General features: G+C 39.4%; 1 protein-coding gene across 1 annotated transcript in view; it reads right to left on the bottom strand.

Moving 5' to 3' along the window:
• Positions 1–17,969, bottom strand: part of WWC2 (WW and C2 domain containing 2) — a 119,986-nt gene extending 102,017 nt beyond the window's left edge. Inside the window, exon 1 of the mRNA XM_008063811.2 lies at positions 17,864–17,969. The gene's annotated coding sequence lies outside the window, so the exon portion shown is untranslated. The remainder of the gene's footprint in view (positions 1–17,863) is intronic.
• Between the last annotated feature and the right edge of the window lie 206 nt (positions 17,970–18,175).

Here is an 18,175-nt window from a genome sequence, read left to right as displayed (position 1 = left end):
GGTGACAGAGTGAGACTCCAACTCAAAAAAAATAAATAAATAAAAATAAAATAAAATAAAATAAAACTGGCAATGCCAAGTGTTGGAGAGAATGGGGTGCAGCTGGAGCTCTTACTCACTGCTACTGAGAATGTGAAATGGCTGGAAAACAATTTAGCCATTACTATACCACTCAGCAATTCTACAACTAATCTACCCAAGAGGTTTGAAAAAGATGGACAGGCCAAAAGACCTGAAACAATGTTCATTAACAGTTTTATTCATAAAAGACAAAAGCTACCCATTATAGACAACAAATTGTGTTATATCCATACAATGAAATGCTACTCAGAAATTTTTTAAAAGGCTAACACATGACATGTGTGAATCCCAAACATGCTGAAGGACACAGAAGTACATGCTGTATGATTCCATTTATATGAATCTAACCTAATGATGGAAAGCCTGGGCCCAGTAGTATGGGAATTACTTGTTACAATAGAGCAAGAAGGCTCTTTTTGAGGAGCTGGAAATACTCTGTATCTTGATTACTGCAGTGGTTACATGGTATTCATTTGTCAGAACTCATAAACTGTATAGTGAAAATAAACGCAATTTATGACATATAATAATACAGCAGATTTTAAGTAAATTTCAAATATGCTTAAAAGGTTCAGATGAATGACTATAATATTAATTATCATGACATCCTTGACCACTATCAGCTGGTGCCAAAGAGCCCTGGTTAGGGAGTAGTAGGTCAGGTGGGTCCCAGGCCTGCCTCTGTCACTAGCCAGGTGTGAGACTCCAGGCAAAGTCTGTTACTTCTCTCTCTGATTTTCACATCCTGAGAATGTAAAAGAAGGGTGAAATCACAGATGAGTGTTTGCTGACGCATCCTTTGCAGTCACTGCTGGTGCCCTATCCTGACGGGCTCAGATCTTTCTACCAGGTCCACGCAACAATCCCCAGTCACACCTGCTCTTCATTGTTAACAGACGGCTTATCCTGAAGGGCTCCAGAGGCCTGCTCGTGGCTCTCTTGGATACCTCATCTGCAGCCAACGACTAACCAGTGAAGGAGACAGAAAAAGCATCCAGGTAGAGCAAAATCTGAGGTAAATTCTACTTCAGAGTCACCCCAATCATGTGGAATCAGGGACTTTATAGAAATAAAACACTTGTTTGTTTTTTCCCCTTCACTATCATCTTTCTTTCCTCACTTCCTTACTACTTTTTTCCTGATTTTCTTCATAAATCACTTTCACTTCAGTTCGTGGCTTAGAACCTGTTTCTAAGTGAACCCAGCACAATATAACCATTTGTACCTATGCAAATGGAAGCAAATAAAGTTTGATCTTGGATGGTCCTTCTCATAACCTCATGTGGAGGTCTGGTAATATTGTGTGCTTATGGGCGGGGGGCGGTAAAGGAGAGAAAGAGGCAGGAATCACTCTTGAAAACATGAAAGGAAATAAACCTATCATTAACAGAGAAAGTTTTATCAATCATTTTCTAAGATTCTACTGGAGAGTTGAATAAATAAGTTGCCCGAGCTATTATAAAATATAAAATTGGTTAGATTAACACACAACCTAATGCCTCAATAAAACCATTTTTGTGATCTGTTAATAACAGTGCTCTTAGATTTCAAGCACTTGATGTCACATCGTACGTGAAAATACCTCCACAGGCTATTTGGACTGATTTGTTTGGAGTGGAGTGCACATGAGTCAGTCAGGCAACATTCTGGAAGGAAAAGGGGCAGATACAGAAGGACTATGGACACACAGAAGAACAGTGTTCCAACAAGGACCTTGCATTTATTTCTGGAAAGGGGTGAGGAAGTATTGAGGTACAGGAGGAAAAGGAAAATGAGATAGTAACATTACCATCTGGGTGGCAAGAAGGACGAGGTACCTGCATTGTGGAAAATTAAACCAGAAAAGAAGGGATAAGTCTTCCTTCTACTTAATATCTGAAAAATTTAAATATTCCACATTGAGAATACTAAGACTTAGGTCATATGAAGTAAGGTAAAAAAGTAAGATGAATTATTTGAGTTCTGATGAAGTTTTAAGAATACAAATACTAGAAAAAAGGACAACTGAGCTAAATCAGGAGCTAAGATCATAAACTCTGTACTCAGTCTAACTGGGTTCAAATACAGTCTTATTTACATCGTATGATCTCGAGCAAGGTCTTACACCTCTCCAGGGCTCAATTTCTTCCTCAATAAAATGGAACTAACTTCAGGAGGCTGTTCTGAAGATTAAATGAGATACTGCAAAATAGAAAAAAGCCTTTAATGCTGGTTAGCTGTGACACTGTCTCTGCTGCTCAGATTGCAAGAGCAAAGAAATTATAGTCACATTCCTCCCCTCAACCTTGGCTTCAGAGAGCATCTGTGTCTGGAACTAAACTTCCACAGATCACTCTGCACCTATGTTGACCTACTGTGGTCCGAACTGGCCAAGGCCAGTGGGGCAGAGTCAGCTATAACAAATGAAGGAAAAAAAAAAAAATATATATATATATGTTTAGATACGTGTGTGTGTATATATATATATATGTATGTCCAGTTACTCACCCTCAATCTGTGCACATGGAAGCAATACAGAAAAAAGGAGAGATGTCAGTACTTATAATAATTTATTAAGTTATATCCACTTTTGCTTCTTCTTCCCTTAGTGGAACCTGCATATTACCATACAAAGCTTCTTAGTATAAGCACAATGCTGCACTTTTCATTTGTTAATGGATGGTATATTAATCATTTTTTAATATGTTCTATATTTTATGATGCTTTGACATCCTGGGGGCCTTACTGGCTGCCCCTCCCAGAGCTAGCTAATTCTTAGAGATTAAATGACTCCCATGAGTCCACCTTTCATATGCAAACCAACAAGTCCAAGGCCCATATCCCTAATCTCCTCTACTATCAACTCTCACACCCCAAATCAGTATTTCCCTAATCATGCCAGCGCCAGGAACTGGACAATTAGAGACCATCCTGTAATCCAGAGTCTGCCCAAGTTATTCAATCCAACCAATCCTAAACTTGCTCAAACCCCTACCCTGTATTGTCCATCCCTTTCCAAGGAGTCACTATAAAGGTTCCAGGCCATCATTTCTCCTCTGCTCCATCTGCCTTCTGAGCAACCCTCATGCTTCCTCATGTGGTTCTGCATGGTATGGGACATACCTTTTCCTTGAGAACTATAAGTAACAAAATTTTTCTCAAAAGCACTGACCTCCTCCTGTCATCACTCACTTACCTCTATAAATTACAGCCTGGGTGTAATCAAAACAAGATGGATCATATGAGCTGGTTACTGTATAAGAACCTGCTTTGGATAAAGTGGGACAGAAACAGGAATTTATCAATTTGCTGGAATGCCCAGTGGCATGCACTGTCTTCAAAAAGCTCTGCATGTGAATCTCAATCTTAGCCCAACTCAATATTTCTGTTTGGCCCCAAGAGCTCCAACAAGTCAAAACCCAGAGAATGACATGATCTGACCAGGTCAGACTGGTTCTGGGAATGTTTAACCTGAGCTCTAGGCATAAGGAATGACACTAGACAAAAGCAATTCAGGCTGTGAAGTCCAGGTTCTCTTGGGACCAAGAGAAGTCCAGGGGATTAACCAAATGGCCTGGGTCAGCTGGGCACACGGCAATCTCTGCCTCTGACCTAAAGCTCTTGCTTCATATTCACTGGTCAATAAAAGTTGAGCTTTCTCTAAAGCAGTATTTTGAACACTAATTTTAAAGGTGTAAATATTTAAATATGTAAAATATGCATATGTCACATCATTGTGAAAGAAATAGACTATAGTCAATATCTACATAAGCCAAGAATCTTCAAGGACATCACCACCACAGGGCAGCTCTACCATCTGGGGAATGTATAGGATAAGCAGGCTCAGCCAGTAAGAGTCCAAACTTCTCAGGTTTAAATATTCATTATAACTCAGGTCTCTTGTTATTCTAACATTCAACACCTATCTATTTCCAGTACTTATATAGGCACCTGCCTCCGAGTACCGAACCTATCCTCTAACAGAGACTAAGGGTCTTAGAAAGTCTTCATAACTGTAGATGGGCCCCAAGAATCCTCCTCTCCTAGCAGTTCACACTCTTTGGGCATGGGTTAGACCTGACAGCTTGCTTCTAATGAACATAACACAGAACAGGCGACAGAGTATTAATTCTGAGATTAGGTTACAAGACTGTGCTATTGTCTTGCTCTCTCGCACGCGCTCTCTCTCACTCTCTCTCTTTCTGGTTCTTCTTTGCTTCTTAGCTCTAACAAAGCAAGTGGCCATACTGTAAGCTGTCCTGTGGAGAGGCCCACGTGGTGTGGAGTGCGGAAGGCCTCTTGGCTGGTAGCCAACAAGGAGATGAATCCTGCCAACCAGCACCTGTGAGTTAGAGGCAGCTCCTTCTCTAGTCAAGCTTGGTGATGACCACAGCCTTGGGAGAGACCTTGAGACAGGGGATCCAGCCAAGCCTTGCCTGGATTCGTGGCCACAGAAACTGTGAGATTATTATTTTAAGCCACTAAAGTTTTGGGATAATTTGTTACCATAAGGTATATAACTAACAAAATAACCAAATAAAGATACATATATTAGCCAGGCTCGGCGGCTCAGCCTATAATCCTGCACTTTGGGAGGCTGAGGTGAGTGGATTGCCTGAGCCCGCGGGTTTGAGACCCGCCTGGGCAACTTGGCAAGACCTCATCTCTACAATAAATCAAAAAATCAGCCAGGTCTGGTAGCGCGCACCTGTAGTTCCGCCGGAGCCCAGCAGGTCGAGGCTGCGGTGGCCTGGAGCAGCCACTGCACTTCAGTCTGGGCGACAGAGTGAGACCCCCCAAAAAAATACATATATGTGAAAAACCTGAAATGTTTTCAAGTTACATTAATTATAATAAGATATGTCCTCTTTGTTCTCTCTCAGTATCTTTAGCGGTTTCAGCTAATCATATTTTCCTCCATGTTGGGGAACTGGTATACTTTCAATAAAATACCTGTCAACAGCTAAAATGCCACAAAACACTGACAGCAACAGTGACTGACACATAAATGAATAAAGTGCAGTAATAATAAGAATGATAATCATAATAAGCCACCAACATTTGTTTTGACAGACCAGCAGAAACACTCCGGTAGAGAGGTTTAAATACCGCATGCTACAAGAGAGTCAGCAGGAAGCATTTGTATTTCTGAAATATTGCACAACTCAAACATGAACTACAAAAGAGGGTTCCCAAAGCCACCTTAGGCTTCATAAAGCAGGACTGTGCTTCATCTCCATCTGTTATATTTGCTTAAATAGATTTGTGAAGAATATTTATTAAATGTAAATACTCAGAGAAAATATATTATACAAACGTGGTATTTTTTTATTAAGACCTAGCGGCCTTGGGAGATCACTGTGCTATAATGCAATGTAATTTGCATGTTGTCTACAATATTAAAGAAGTAATATATTGCATACTGTTAAAACATCCTGACCTCAAGGGAATTCACATTCCATTAGTTTGTTTTGTTTTTTTTTCTTTTTGAGTTGGAGTCTCACTCTGTTGCCCAGACTGGAGTGCAGTGGCCGCTCCCGGACACTGCAGCCTCGACCTACTGGGCTCCGGCGATCCTTCCGCCTCAGCCTTCCGAGTAGCTGGAATTACAGGCATGCACTTCCACGCCCGGCTGATTTTTTGATTTATTGTAGAGATGAGGTCTCGCTGCCCAGGCGGGTCTCGAACCCGCGGGCTCAGGCAATCTACTCACCTCAGCCTCTCAAAGGCGCAGGATTATAGGCTGAGCCACCAAGCCCGGCTCCATCAGTTTTATAGATGTGGAACTTTACAGGCAGAGAACACACTGTAAGTTACACGAGCTTATCATGGAAGATATCTTTAAATTTTTCAAAGAAATAGTATTTTCCTATAATACATATTTCTATTCTGCTGTGCTCAGGAAGAATGACGTTAATATACATAACTTACCTTATCTTTTAAAATAAAGTATCTGCTATGTTTATGTATTATATCTGTTCATTATTTCTACAGACAAGCACGGACCATCTACTACAAGCAAGGGGAAACAAGATGTTCAGGAATGATCCCTCCTTCCAAGGAACTTACAAAATATAGAAGAAATAGTGACACACACAGCTGTAGAATGTGATTAGTGCTTTGAGAGGAGAATGGTTAAGTACTATGACAGGTTAGAGACACGTGGGTTTCTTCTGGCTGAAAAAGTATAGTCTCATAAAACAGGCAGCAACGAAGGAAGCTTTGAAAGACTCCAGACAGGAGGACCTAGCCCCTGTTCCCTTCCCCAGTCATCAGCCTTCCAGCCTTCAGATGGAATTTCTTGCATCTCTTTCAAGTCCTGTTTTCTCTAGTCTCTCGAGATCTTTGACTTTACTTGTGATCCTCCTTCTTCCAGGAAGTTACTCCTTCCTCCAACCACCAAACTCTAGTCCACCTCCTATTTCTCTAAGCCTGGTTAACTTAGTCATCCTCTGGGTATCAGCTTAAAGCACTTTCTCTAAGTAGCCAGTGTTACACTCTTTAGAATGGACAGGGCACTTCTACTTGTTTTCCTTGCCCTACTAGCATGACGGTGGCTCTTTACATTCTCGCTTCTTCCTCAATACTCCAAGAGGGGCTAGCCTACGTTCTCTTGAACACCAGGCAAGTAAATAGGAAACTCATTTTGTAAGCCACAGTGTGCCACAGAAGGGTTCTATGCAAGGGCATGAAAGGATTGAAGAGAAGAGAAAAGAGGAGAGGAGAGGAGAGGAGAACTCACTATGTTTTTCAGCACAGCCTTGAACCCCTAGGCTCACACAATCCTCCCATCTCAACCTCCTGAGCAGGTGGGACTACAGATGCTACTGTTCTAGCTTAAAAGGATCTTAACTATCTTTTAGGAAAATCATTGGACACGAACATAAGGTCCTACGATAAAAGAGTTGACATGATACAATTTTTACAAAAATTATACATTAAGTGAAAAAAGCAGTTTATAAAACAGTATGTATAATATAGTCTCACTTGAGATATAACATGCATTTTAAACACTGTGTGTGTCAATATGAAAAAGTGTCATTGCATATAATACGCATCAAAAGATTCAGAATGATTAGTTAATTCTGGATTACGTGAACATAGATAATTTTTATTCCTTTTATTTATCTACATTTTCTACTTTTCTCCTGTACATTACTACTTTTACAAAATAAACTTAAAAACAAAAGGGAAAGAAACAAAAGGTACAAAGTAATGAGAATTTGAGTTAGAAAAATGGTAGGGAAAAGAGACTAAAGAAGCAAATTTGAGTTATAGTATAGAGAAAAAAATCAAAGATTAGACGTTTTTCAACTTAGTACCCAAAGGAACCATAAGGCTTTTAAAATAATGAAATCAACGAGAAAAATGGAGAATCCCATTTTGTACTTACTTGGTTAGAAGGTAATACTAACTGGGAATGTTTAGCAAAAGACTTGGACTCTCTGAGCCAGGAATATAGACAGCAGAATTGTTCCAACAGTAACTGCAAAGACAATACCATTGCAGATAAAGGAGAGAGCATGTTGAGGAATAAGGGTAAGATCACATCTTTGGGGAATTACAAGACTTAAGGAACATCTAAAAAGATATGTGTCTAACGAAGCAAGAAAGAAAAAAGTCTGAAGTAAAGAAAATGACCATCTCAAGAAGAAAAACATAGTCATCTATGCCAAACCTACATCATCACTGGCAACCAATTCCTATCCAGAACCCTAAAGGTCAATACCTTAAGAAATAAGATAAACAAGTGGGACCTCATCAAATTAATGAGCTTCTGCAAAGCAAAATAAACCATCAAGAGAGCAGGGAGACACCCCAGAAAATGGGAAAAAATATATGTCAACTGTGTATCTAACAAAGGCCTAACATCTAGGATCTACAAGGAACTCAAACATAGCGAAAGGAAAAAAACAAACATCCCCTTTAAAAGGGGGCAAAAGACATGAATAGACACTTCTCAAAAGAAGATATACGGGCAGCCAACAGACGCATGAAAAAGTGCTCAGGCTCACTCATCATCAGAGAAATGCATATCAAAATCACACTGAGATACCACCTAACCCCTGTAAGAATGGCCATCATTAATAAAACAAACAACAACAGATGCTGGTGAGGATGTGGAGAAAAGGGAACGTTTCTACACTGCTGGTGAGAACACAAACTTGTACAACCACTCTGGAAAACAGTCTGGAGATTTCTGAAAGAACTAGAAATTGACCTTCCATATGACCCAGCAATTCCCCTATTGGGAATATACCGGAGGAACACAAATTATTCTACAAAAAAGATACCTAGCCGGGCTCGGTGGCTCAGCCTGTAATCCCGCGCCTTTGGGAGGCTGAGGTGAGTAGATGGCCTGAGCCCGCGGGTTCGAGACCCGCCTGGGCAGCGAGACCTCATCTCTACAATAAATCAAAAAATCAGCCGGGCGTGGTAGCCTATGCCTGTAATTCTGGCTACTCAGAAGGCTGAGACGGAAGGATCACCGGAGCCCCGCAGATCGAGTGGCCGCTGCACTCCAGTCTGGGCAACAGAGTGAGACTCCAACTCAAAAAAAAAAAAGATACCTGCTCACGTATGTTTGTTACAGCTCTATTCACAATAGCAAAAACATGGAACCAACCGTGCTGCCCATCAAAGCTGGACTGGATTAAAAAAATGTGGTACATATACACAATGGAATATTATACAGCCATAAAGGACAAATATAAGGACTTTGCAGCAAATTGGATGGATTTGAAGTCTATCATACTCAGTGATTTATCACAGAAACAAAGAACTGAGTTCCATATGTTCTCACTCATAAGGTGACCTTGAACAATTATAATGCTATAAGAAAGTGATTGGCAGTAGTGGAAAACTGTCAGGGGAGGGGAGATGGGACTGCCAGCTGAGGGAAACTGCTAGGAGAGTAGGGCATACCTCATCAACAAGGGTACCTGTATGATCAATGTTTGTATACCTATCTCTGAATTGCACAGCACATCTTTATAATAAACAAATTTTTTTAAAAAACCTACGTCATCTATGTGGAAGAAAAGGATGCCTGAAAAAGAAGTCTCTGAATTCAACAAACATATGCAACATGTAGGTCAGCACATTTTCACAAGTTAGTATCACTACCACCATAAGCTTTACTTGGATATTTTAAGTATTTAAAGTTTTTCTTTGCAAAATATCTTAACAGCTTATCCACTTAGAAAAATACAAAAAAACGAAATAAGACAGAGATGGAATAGAAGGGCCCTAAATTTATTTCCTTCCATTTAAAGGAAACAACTCCATATAAAACACTGTACATACTTGAGAAATTTTCATCAAATCTGAACACAACATGTGTTACTTCAAAGCTAATGCAGAAGAGTTTGGTTCAGAGTAATATGGAATAAGCACACACCATCAAATCTCTCCCACTGATTAAAAATAAGAGCAAAGAGATTAGGAGACAAAGTAAAAACTCACAGAACAATCATATGATGGTGAGCTCTCTATTTTTGTTGCTGTTGTTTTTATACCTCCAATATCCTCATGTCTCCCATATCTCAGGGACAAAACCCACACCTTCACAGAGGACCGGATTGGAGGGGACATTTCAATACAATGCTTTTGTGAGTCTCCAAGGGCCCTCTCAGATAAGCCCCAGGAACAAGCCTGCAACTCCATGGCAGACAACTGTGGTGGCAACCCTGATGTAGTAACCTATCTCCAGAGCATTTTCTCCCCACTTTGCCCTGAAAAATATGTAGTTATGGAAAGTATTAAATAGTACAACATGGATAAAGCCTCAGCTTACTAGGCACAATAACAGAAAATGATGTTCCAGAGAGACAGAGTATGAGGAAAGATGACACAGAGGACAGAGTTGAGAGAGGCATCCTTTATTTCTGGGTCTGGGCTCACCCCTGAGTCATGCATGAAAGGAGCTCACTGAATAAACACTACAATTTGAGAACTGAACAAGACTGTGTACACCCCTGGGTGATGCAAATGCAACACAGACAAAAACAGTCTGTCAAGACTTTGAAAATTAAATTAACCTTAGCAAAAGTACACAGAAGACAGGTCAGAACTTACTATCTAAACCTCATCGAGTCAATTGCCTACTAAAACAAACAAAACAAGCATTCTCCAAGTTTTAAGAGTAGCCAGAATTTCGTAGCATAATGCTCAAAATGTCCATGATACAATTCAAAATCACTTGACATACACAGAATCAGGAAAACCTAAATAACTCCAGGGCAAAGGCAATGAACCCAAGTCAACCACAAGATGACACAGATACTGCAATAAACAAAGACTTTCGAGTAGCTATTACAACCATGTTCATGAAGTAAAGGCAAATGCTACTAACAAATGGCAAGCCAGACATTCTTGGTAAAGAAACTATTTTTTTAAATGTTAACAAAAATAAAAGTTTTAGAATGGAAAAGTACTGCAACAAAAAATTAAACATTTCCTAAAGGTGTTGAATAACAGAATTAAGACAGACACACAGACAAATGGTATAGAAAAGTAAGCCCAGAAATAAACCCACACATATATAGCCAAATGATCTTCAAGACGGGTGCCAAGGCTACACAATGGGGAAAGGATAGTCTCTTCAACAAAAGGTGATGGAGAAACTGGATATTCGTATGCTAAAATATGAGAATGTACACCTATCCAATACTATATACAAAAATTAAATCAAAATGGCTTAAAACCCTAAACATAAGACCTAAAACTATAAAACTCCTAAAAGAAAACAGGGGAAAAGCTTCATGACACTGAATTATTACTGATTTCTTGGATATGAATCTAAAAGCACAGACAACAAAAACAATAACAGACAAAAGTGATTACATCAAACTTCAAAACTTCTGTGAGGCAAGGGAAACAATATACAGAATAAAAAGGCAACCTATGGAATGGAAAAACATATTTGCAAACTGTATATTGGAGTGACTATCTAGAATATACAGAGGGTGCCAAAAAATGTATACACATTTAAAGAAAGGAAAAAACTATATTAAAATTGTAATGCTCAATAAGATGCATACAAGTCACGTTTGACTTCTGCAATTACAAGAGTTACTCAAAGTGGTTACCATCAGTGTCCAGACATCTCTAATTACAGCAAACATCTCTTAACATCTTTCAAAATGTGTACACATTATCTTGGCACCCCTGACATAAAGAATTTCTAAACTCAACAACAGAACAAATAACCTAGTTAAAAAATGGTCAAAGGACTTGACTAGCCATTTCCCCTTAGAAGATAAACAAATAGCCAACAAGCATATGAAAAGATAATCAACATCACTAATCATCAGAGAAATGCAAATCAAAACTACAATGCAATATCACCTCAAATCCATTAGGATGGTCACTATCAACAAAACAGAAAATAATAAATACTTGTGAGGATGTGGTAAAACTCAAACCCTTGTGTACTATTGGTGGGGATGAAAAATGGTGCAACCATTATGGAAAATGGCAGGAGCTTCCTCAATTAAATACATAACTGCCATGTGATCCAGTCATTTCACCTCTGGGTATTGATCCAAGAGAACTGAAAGCGGGATCTTGAAGAAATATTTGCACACCATGTTCATTGCAGCACTCTTCATAATATCCAAAAGGTGGAAGCAACCTAAATGCCCACCAACAAATGAGTGGATAAAAAAAACACAGTTTATACCTACAGTAGAGTATTGCTGAGTCTTAAGGGAGGAGGGAATCTTTTCCGGTGCAACACCAGGGACGAATCTCGAGGGCATTCTGCTTAGTGAAATTGTATTTCGCAGATGCTTATTTCAAAACACAGACAGGTATCTAAAGTAGTCAAATTCTTAGAATCTGAAAGTAGAATAGTGGCTGTCAAGAGCAAGGAGAAAGGGGAAAAAAGAGAGCTGCTGTCTTATGGATATTGATTTTCAAGATGAAAAAATTCTAGAGATCTGTTATACAACAATGTGCATATAGTTATCACTAATATACTATATACTTAAAATTGGTTAAGATAGTAAATTTTATATGTGTGTGTGTGTGTGTGTGTGTGTGTGTGTGTATTTTTGAGTTGGAGTCTCACCCTGTCACCCAGACTGGAGTGCAGTGGCACGCTCACTGCCACTCCAGCGTCGACCTGCTGAGCTCAGGCGATCCTTCCGCCTTAGCCTTCCTAAGTTGCCAGAACCACAGGCGCGCACTATCACGTCCAGCTAATTTTTTGATTTTTATTATAGAAATGAGGTTTCGCCAAGTTGCCCAGGTTGTTCTCGAATCGTGGGCTCAGGCAATCTGCTCACCTTGGCCTCCCAAAGTTCTGGGATTACAGGTTTTAGTCACCGCATCCAGCCATATTTTTTACCATAATAAAAAAATAATTGAGAACATTTATAGCAGCATTTTTCAATACCAAAAAACTAGAAACAACTGAAATTTGAGGATAAATTTTTGAAATAGATTTTTAAAACTGTGATTTCTGTGATTTACTCATACAGTGGAATATTTCAGCAATAAAAAGGAATATACTCCTGATATACACAATAGCATAAATTAAATATAACTATTGTTTTACCTCCATGAATTGTTTAAGTTTGGTGCTCATTTTAAAACTGGGTTGTTAGCCTTTGAAATGTTTTCAGGAGTTCTTTTTTTTTTTTCTTGTAGAGGCAGCATCTTGCTACATTGCCCAGGCTGATTTCAATCCTCCTGTCTCAGTCTCCCAAAATGCTGGTATTATAGGCAAGAGTAAGAGTAACTGTGTCTAGACCCAAGAGTTCTTTATGTGTTTTGGATATTTTGTCAATTATACTATAAATCTTCACCCACCCTATTATTGTGTGTTAGTAGTGTATTCTTTTTTTTTTTTTTTTTGGAGACAGGATTGTACTATGTTGCCCAGGATGGAGTGCAGTGGCTATTCACAGATACAATCATAGCTCACTGCAGTCTCGAACTCCTGGGCTCAAGTGATCTTCTGCCTCAGTCTCTCGAGTAGCTAGGACTATAGGTGCACACCACCATGTCTGGCTATTTGGCGGGGGGGTGGGGAGTAGAGACAAGGTCTTGTTATGTTGCCCAAGTTGGTCTTGAACTCATGGCCTGAAGTAGTCCTTTGGCCTTGACTAAAGCACTAGAATTATAGACATGAGCTACCATGCCCAGACAGTAGTGTATTCTTTAAAAACATGTTGCAAGAAAAAATCTATTCCCTGAACACAGTTTTTTTATATGAAGTAATTCCTTAACAGGTAAAACTAAGTTACTTCATTGTTCTATAAAGCCTGAACAATGTTTGCAGTAGTAGGTAGGGCTGACTAGAAAGGAACAGGATAGAAATTACTGGGGTGATGAAAATAGTCTGTATATTGATTGATGTGGCTGTCACAAAGAATTGCATGTTTGTCAAAATTCACCAAAAATACATACTATCTTTGTTTGTGTATATAAACAAAACCTCAATTACTTTAAAAAAAAATGGTACGTTTTTGACCCTACCAAAAAGTGATTTACTTTTGGTTATAAGTAATAATATCAAAACCTTACAAATGCCACCTCATAACTGCCTTCTGGTTAGTTACAAATATTCCCCATCAATATCTATACCCCCACTCCACACATATCCACTAAAAGGTGAATACTACCATCCAATACTTAAGGTCAAAACAATTATCACCGTGAAGGTCAAGTATTTTACTTATAAATATTTAATACTGTTTCATAGAAATGGTAATAAATAGTCAAACATTCTTTATTTCGTCTATTTAAATAATGAGAAAATAATGCTGAAACTATACAATGTCAAAACACAACATATGTGTGGACCAGCTGTTTGAAAAGATAATATGTGCTCCCTAAACTACTTCACAGGAATGTCTTGAAGATTAATGAGATAATGGACTGGATCCTTTTGAGTGGGTGAACTACTTGCTGTGGGTAATTTGGGAACCTTAGGGTACAGTAAATCCACCAGGACACAGACTACAATTACTACCCCAAAGCAAAATGGTAGACTTAAAAACTTATATTCTGATAATTGAGATTTTAAATATTCAGAATGGTGCTTTTCGAAGTATAATATATGCCTGGAATGTACTTTAATTCCTTAAATTAAAAAAAAAAAGAAAGCTTCTATTCTGTGCGTTAAACAATAAAGCTCTTCTTTTTAACATTTAAGAGTTCATCATTATGCTAGTCACCCAAGGATACAAAATAAAAAGATGCAGTCACTGCCCTCGAGAAGTTCACATTTAGTGAGTAAAACATACAAATAAATAATTTAAACACAGTATGACAATACTTCTGTGCACCTGGTCTTACAGAAATAATGGACGAGGTACCTAACCCAGAATGAGGTGGGGTCTGTGAGGTGGAAGGATGAGGCCAGAGAAGGCCTTTGGGAAGCAGTGGCCCCTGCGCAGATGGACACTAGAAGGATGTGGCCGCCTTCAGTCAAAAGGGAGGGCTTAGGGACTGTGCAGGAGTGTTGGGGCTAGATCCAACAGATGCAAAGAAATGAAGAAAGCCAAGGAAGCACAGGGCACTGCTGGAGGCCTCCCGGGCCAGGCAGGGCAGGAGATGGCAAGGCAGAGGCCAGGAGGGGCGGGCTGGAAGTATTTTCTGTAAGGAATCAAAAATATGCACCTGGAACTCTGGAGAAGATTTAGATTGGGCAGCCAACAGCCAGAAGAAAGTAACTGAAGTCCTCACTAGGAGACTATTACAGAAATCCTGACAGCAGGTAAGGTGAAGAAGAGACAGGAGAAAGAAACTGGGGCAAATTCAGTCAGGTATGGGGAAAAAAAAATTCCCATAGTATGCCACGAATCGAAAGGAGCAAAGAGCAGGAGGGAGTAATTCACAGTGACAAACAAAGAAGGCAAGGCTACAGTACTGCTTGGATTTGATAACTCGCTGAGGTTTGGGGTGCCCTCGGCAAGAGTAATTTCTGTGAGATGATGGATGACAGCGGAGAGCAGAGCTCATGCAGACTACGGTTTCAGTAAGTGTGGCTGTGAAGGCAAGAGTGGACCACAGCTTAGGGGGGATTTTGGCTGAAGAACAGTCCTGTGAAAGATATCAGCAGGGGGCTGGTAGTGTCCAGAAGAGGACCTATTCCCTGAGAAGAGAGAGCAAGCCCCACGGGTGGGTTTTGACACCACGGAGTTGGGTCATGGTGGGAAGGAAGTTGAGGGAAATCGTCTTCTCACTTTGGTACCATGAGACCTTACTTCTGTAAAACAAGAACAGCTAGGTCGGTTTCTGGTCTCCCAAATATGACTTTAAGGAAAGAAAGTTAAATACCCATCTAAAATAAGTATAAAAGTGAGAGTTACACATGTCATAAAGTTCACCGAATTGCTTATTCACCATGACATAAATCAAAAGTGTTTAAAATGAACTTAATTTTTTTCTAAAATTAGTTCCTTTCACCCTTACAGATTACATCACTTGGTTGTCAACCACTGATAAATAATACAACCTAATATACAATAATACACTGTATCAATAAAGGTTTCTTAGTAAACAAAATTAAAAGCTAACTTTAAACACACACAATTATAAATTCTTCATGACATTTTAAAAACCTCAGGAAGAGATAATATCTCTACAAAAAAGTCACATTTCTTTTGATCATACAAATGGGCTAAGGCAACAACTTGTAGAAACTGTTATTTGTATTTATGTTGAATGAATGTATAGTATGCATGAAAGTTGGTTCCCATACTGTGTGCAACATATGTTCTAGCACAATGGATCACTAACTGTATGGGTATATGCTCACTGAAAAATTGGCTTAATATCTCAAAGTGCTGTTCCTTTCCACCCATCCATCTCACCTACTTGTAAGGTGGTACCTCACTACTATTAATACAGGCTTCTGTGGCCTCCCAAAAAATGTACCATATACCTACACAAGGGAAGATTCATTACTATTAAAGGCATGGCAAATTAAACATTTTCTATAATGATATAATTCCTAAAGATATTAAATTCTTTATCTAAAACGTTTTAGATCTAAGATAAATAAGACAATAAAAAATAAATTCATTACGCCTTCCCTAAAATCTATAAAAATAAAAAATTATTTTTAAGTGAAATAAGCAAAATGAGTAACAATGAGAACTGTATGTGACCATCTGAATAAATTCTTAAATGGGTGGATAGAGAGCTGAATATTTACAGAGACACATACACATTCAAATATATTTAAAATACTTCAAAGTATGTGCTTTTGAAAGTTGTTCATCAGATGCTAGAGAGGAAGTGGAGAAAAGGGAACACTTCTACACTGTTGGTGGGAGTGTAAACTAGTACAGTCTCTGTGGAAAGCAGTGTGGTGATTCCTAAAAGATCTAAAAATTGACCTTCCATAAGACCCTGCAATCCCCCTACTGGGAATATACCCGAAGGAACTCAAATCACTCTATGAAAAAGATACCTATGACCAGGCTCGGTGGCTCAGCCTGTAATCCAAGCACTCTGGGAGGCTGAGGTGAATGGATTGCCTGAGCCTGCAGGTTCGAGACCAGTCCGGGCAACTTGGCAAGACCTCATCTCTACAATAAATAAAAAAATTAGCCAGATGTGGTATCACACGCCTATAGTTCCGGCTACTTGGAAGGTTGAGGCGGAAGGATCATGGGAGCCCAGCAGGTCGACGCCGGGGTGGCCATGAGTGTGCCACTGCACTCCAGCCTGGGCAACAGAGTGAGACTCCAACTAAAAAAAGAAAAAAAAGATACCTGCACACGTATGTTTACTGTAGTATTATTCACAATAGCAAGAACATGGAACCAACCATGCTGTCCCTCACAAGAAGACTGGATTTTAAAAAACGTGGTACATATACACAGTGGAATATTACGCAGCCATAAAGGAGGATAAAACCATGAACTTCACAGTAACCTGGATGGGCTTAGAGTCTATAATACTGAGTGATCTATCACAGAAACAAAGAACTGAGTATTACATATTCTCATTCATAAGCGGACCTTGAACAATTATTGTACTATTATAAGAAAAGGATTGGCAGTAGTGGGAATCTACTGGGGGGGGCAACTCATCAATAAGGGTACCTGCATAATGAGCATTTGTATACCTAACCCTGGATTGTACCCCACATCTTTAAAATAAAAAAATTAAAAGTAAAAAATAATAATAATAATAAAATAACCAGTGATGTTAAAAAAAGAAAGAAAGAAAGTTGTTCATGACCTCAGTTATCCTCTGCCCTAGACTTACCATGTCAGGTATGTGACAGATTTAAATGCTGTTAAAATGAGAGGTGGGGAGCCTCCTAGTTATGCTGTCTTCCAGAGCCACTGATGAATGCTAATCTTCCCATCTCCACCCTAACCCGCCATCCTCTACCCTAACCTACAAACAGCCACGTCTTCGGGTCATGTGCCAACGTGCCAATGCCCAGTTCTTTCCATGGCAAGTACAAGGAGGGACCCCGTTGGAAGATGCAGTGGTCGTGGAAAGGGGAGTTCAACAGCTCTGGATATCCTCAGGCCCCTACAACTGTGCTGAAGAAGAAAGCTCATTCCTGTCCAGGCAGGCAGGCAGGCAGGCAGACAGACAGACAGACAGACTGACCAGATACCTTTTCTCCCTCTCTGTCCCTATTAGCACAACTCTACATACATGCCCCAAATACCAAGATGGGTATTTCAGTTAAATATCAATCACTAAGAAAGTGGAATTTAAAATAAGGAAACTCACTTTGTAAAATGTTTACTCTTTTGTATGACTAGATGTGTTGGGGATTACTTTTCTGATACGTTTGCTTTCAACAAAAAGGAAAACTTACTGTTGATGTGATCGATGTAGTAGACACCAATCTGAGGGTCAAACCCTGCTTCCCATCCCCACGGCAGCTCATCCCCAACACAATCAGCAAATGACAAGGGCTTCGTTAACCTATAACAAACCAGAACAGATACAATGCGTCAAAAACCACGTGTCAACATTCAGCATCCTAACTGCAAGTCAAGTGTCCAGGCTGCATTTCTTTTTTTGTTGCTGTTCTTGTTTCCATTTCAAATGCACTACTGCATTTGAAATCTTAAAGGAAAAACAGAAAACAAGGATAAGATAGAGCTGAATATCCAAAAATGTAGGA

The sequence above is a fragment of the Carlito syrichta genome, unplaced genomic scaffold, assembly GCF_000164805.1.
Source record: "Carlito syrichta isolate Samal-C Ts95f unplaced genomic scaffold, Tarsius_syrichta-2.0.1 Scaffold307055, whole genome shotgun sequence".
In the NCBI taxonomy this organism is placed as follows: domain Eukaryota; kingdom Metazoa; phylum Chordata; class Mammalia; order Primates; family Tarsiidae; genus Carlito; species Carlito syrichta.
This window is presented reverse-complemented; position numbering and strand designations above follow the sequence as displayed.